General features: G+C 43.1%; 2 non-coding genes across 2 annotated transcripts; both read left to right on the forward strand.

Moving 5' to 3' along the window:
- The first annotated feature begins 1,847 nt into the window (after window positions 1-1,847).
- TRNAL-CAA (transfer RNA leucine (anticodon CAA)) lies at window positions 1,848-1,953 on the forward strand. Its single transcript has 2 exons — window positions 1,848-1,885; window positions 1,908-1,953. It is a non-coding gene; the product is annotated as a tRNA-Leu (tRNA).
- Window positions 1,954-2,235: 282 nt separating this feature from the next.
- TRNAE-CUC (transfer RNA glutamic acid (anticodon CUC)) lies at window positions 2,236-2,307 on the forward strand. Its single transcript has one exon. It is a non-coding gene; the product is annotated as a tRNA-Glu (tRNA).
- Window positions 2,308-3,973: the final 1,666 nt, after the last annotated feature.

The raw sequence follows: 3,973 nt of genomic DNA on the forward strand, positions 1-3,973 counted from the left end.
TCACAGTCTAAAAACAGACCTCCACCATGTCATTGCTCTGCTTTTGTTTTGTCCTCACAGCCTGTATGTCCCTTTGGGCTGACTATCCCCTTCACTAGCAGTCAATTTGCCAGGGTAGGGACCTCCTCTTTGTTCACTGCTGTATCAATTTCCAACAAAGGACCCTCTAGTCAAAGCTATGGTTTTTCCAGTAGTCATATATGGATGTGAGGGTTGGACCATAAGGAAAGCTAAACGTGGAAGAATTCATGCTTTTGAACTGTGATGTTGGAGAAGACTCTTGAGAGCCCCTTGGATTGCAAGGAGATCAAACCTAAAGGAAATCAATCCTGAATATTCTTTGGAAGGACTGATGCTGAAGCTGAAGCTCCAATACTTTGGCCACCTGATGCAAAGAACTGACTCATTAGAAAAGACCCAGATGCTGGGAAAGATTGAAGGCAGGAGGAGAAGGGGATGACAGAGGATGAGATGGTTGTATGGCATTACCAACTCAACGTACACGAGTTTGAGCAAGCTGCAGGAGACGGTGAAGGACAGGGAAGGAAGCCTGGCCGTGCTGCAGTCCACGAGGCCGCAAAGAGTGGGACAGGACTGATCGACTGAACAACAAAAACATATCGATTAAGACTCAGTGACTAAATGAATGAATGAGTGATTGAATGGTATGTGGTCTGGGGCACAAGAAGCGGGACTTTCCAGTTGATGCTAAAGCACACTTGCTATCTTTGCACTCTTCTGTTAAAACTGCCCCCCCTGAAATCTTTTTCAACTAGGCCTGACTTTGGACTTTCATGCTTGTCTCTATAATGTTCGATTTTAGCAAAAATCCTGCTAAGTATGTTTAACCAGAATGCCCCATCCTTAATATATTATCACTCTGAATATATAATTGGGTTCCTGGTCCTCTACCAGGTGATATCTAATATCCTGGTCTACCTTCAGCAAGAACCTAGTTAGATATCCTTTTGGACAGAATCCTCCCCGCACCACCGCCCCCGCGCCCCGCACCCCCGCGCCCTTAGTAATTTTTCATCCGCTGAATGCACCCTACCTCTCTCTTTGGCTATAAATTTCCAGTCTCGCTTGTTGTACTGGGAGTTGAATCCAATCTCACCTCTCCCACTGCAAGACCCTGGTGCGGTAGTAACGATATATATCTTGATTCCCATCCCCTACACCACCCATTTAATAAAGTCTTCCTTACAGTGCTTTAAGGAGTGTCATGAATGAGTAATGTTTTTCTTTAACACTGATAGCCCCCCATTATCTCTAGCCAGGACTGGGTGACTTGGTAGAGGAAGAGGTGTGGGTCTTAAAAGGATGGGTATGCCAAAGACAATAAGGCAGAAAGCCCTAATAATTTGGAAACAACAACAGCAATAACTGTTGCTTCCTCTGTGGCAAGCTATTTCCATACGCCTTCTTTGTATTCACTCAACTAGCCAGTTTTCCCCAGCTAGGGCCAGGCACGTGCGGCAGGAGCCCGGGATCTGGCAGTGGCGGGTCGCCCGGTGGGCAGAACCCTGGCACTTTCTTTTTGCTTTTGCTACTATAGTTTCCTTCCTTTGCTGAGTCGGATGGTCGCTAAACCCTCTGGTTTTCTAGTGGGATTGTCCTTGCTTCTTGACTCGATTTTCCTGCCAACCGGAGAGGCTAGGCAGTCGGCAGGAACTGCAAACCCGACATTCTCCAAGAGCTCCTCTGCAGCCAGCCGCAGGCGCCCAGCGCAAGGTTCTCCTCCGCCCTGACCTGGTGGATCCGCCGACAGCCTGCTCAGTAAGGCGGAGCAACGCATCAGGGTGTCGCAGAAAGCAGCCCGTTCAGGAACACCACCGTCCCAGCGTGTCAGGATGGCCGAGTGGTCTAAGGCGCCAGACTCAAGGTGTCTACCTTCCCCGAGGGCATTCTGGTCTCCGAATGGAGGCGTGGGTTCGAATCCCACTTCTGACAGGCGCGTTTTTGCGACTTTTCGCGAACGTATCCGAGAACATTTTCCATTAGTGCTGATGGTTTTGTTTTCTGTTTCTGAGGCGGCGGCCATATTCAGACTTTACAGTTGCTTCGGTTCTCCATTATCTGTTTTCTTCGGCTTTGCAGCGGCCGAGCGACCGGTCAGGTGGAAGAGGGAGGCGGTTTGAATACCGGAGGTTCAAGTAACCGCATTCAGCAACCCAGTTGACGTCACATTTTTTACAGTTAGTCTAGCTTATTGTAGAGCTCTGTCCTATGTGTTCCCTGGTGGTCTAGTGGTTAGGATTCGGCGCTCTCACCGCCGCGGCCCGGGTTCGATTCCCGGTCAGGGAAAGCGTTTTTTTCGTTGTTGTTTTCAACTTAACGCCCAAAATACAATATTGGCTACCTTTCTGTTTAGGAGAACGTAATTACCAGAGGTGAGGATTATTCTGGTTAACGACTGCCGGCTGTCTGTGAATCACTGTCCTATACCTACGATACCTTAATTAGGAAAGGAAGAACAAGGCAGACAGCACTAAATGATCCCAAAAGAAAACTCGGGTGCTGCCACAAGTGCCAGGTCTTCCAATGCCCAGTGTTAAAAAAAAGAAATCTCCCCGAATACTCAAAATGATATTAGAATGACCGATGTTACCTAGAGGGGTCTCACTGCTCACGACTCAGGCAAGTTTTATATAAAAAGGAGTCAGGAAATTCTTCCCACCCCAACACGTACCTTTCTATTTTAAAAGTAAACTGAAATAAATTAAAATAAGTAAAATAATGACACAACGAACACCAGTGTTCTTTCTACCTACATACGACATAGGTTAATATTTTACCACATTTTCTCTTTCTCTCTAGACATAATCAGAGTTTTCTCAGTCTCCCACCCGTTTGAAATTTGCATACATTATTACACTATTCCATGTCACACCTTAGAAAATCAACATTAACTTGTTATCAGATGCCAGTCCACATTTGAATTTCCCCTAATTGTTCCCAAAATATCTTTTATCGCTGCTTTTAAAAATTTTTTATTCTGGAAATTTCCACTGCTCACTTTTCTGTTGTGACTCCTGTGGAAAATAATCTATTTTAATAATAAAAACTCTTCAGCCACATTTAAGTTCTATCTTCTTAGTATTTGTATAATATTCTGACCCTCTATGGTTAATTTATTGTTTTTGAAAGTATTCATTTCTCCCTGGGTATCTTTTCTAGACCTCCAGGCCAGGCTGTTAGGGTATAGCCTACCTCCATATTAGTTACAGCTTGGCTCACCAAACTACCCTTGAACAAATAATTTTGCCTCTGCTTTTCTCTTTCTTAGCTGTTGGCTTTTTTTTTTTTTTTTTTTTTTGGTAATTCAGCCTTGTGTGGAGTATAGCATAGCAAATGATGACTGGTGGTCAGGTTGAGCTGAGTGCAAGTTCTGACTGGACTTTTCAGAAGGCAAGCTGTCTATTGTCTCTAAGCTTTAGTTTTCTCATCTGTAAAGCTGGCCAATCAAAGGATGAATAAGAGAGAGGATGAAATGTCATCTAACATTTAAGTTTCATTTTGAAATTTTCCCTCATCTTCAAAAGGAATTGGAAAGAACCTAAGTATATGTGTGTGTGCATGCGTGTGTGTGTGTGTAAAGAATTAAAAAAAGCTGGGAAGACATATACTAAATGTAACTGATTTTCTATAAGTGGTAGGATTATGAAAAATTTGAGTTTTCTTTGTCCTAATGTCAGGCATTTGCTGATTTTCCTACTACGCGTATATACAATTTATTAGTAGAAGAATAATACAATTTATTTGAAAAATTGCTCACACGTTACACAAAAATCAATTCAAAATGAGTCATAGATTTAAATGTAACATTTAAAACTATAAAACTTTATAAGAAAACATAGGAGAAAACCTTTAAGACCTAGTGCTTAGTGAAGAGTTCTTAAAAATGACATGTAGGAAAATATTAAATTGGACCTCATCAAAATTAAAAACTTAGTCTGCAACAGACCTTGTT

The sequence above is a fragment of the Giraffa tippelskirchi genome, chromosome 6, assembly GCF_054371585.1.
Source record: "Giraffa tippelskirchi isolate mGirTip1 chromosome 6, T2T-mGirTip1v1.2.pri, whole genome shotgun sequence".
NCBI lineage: Eukaryota > Metazoa > Chordata > Mammalia > Artiodactyla > Giraffidae > Giraffa > Giraffa tippelskirchi.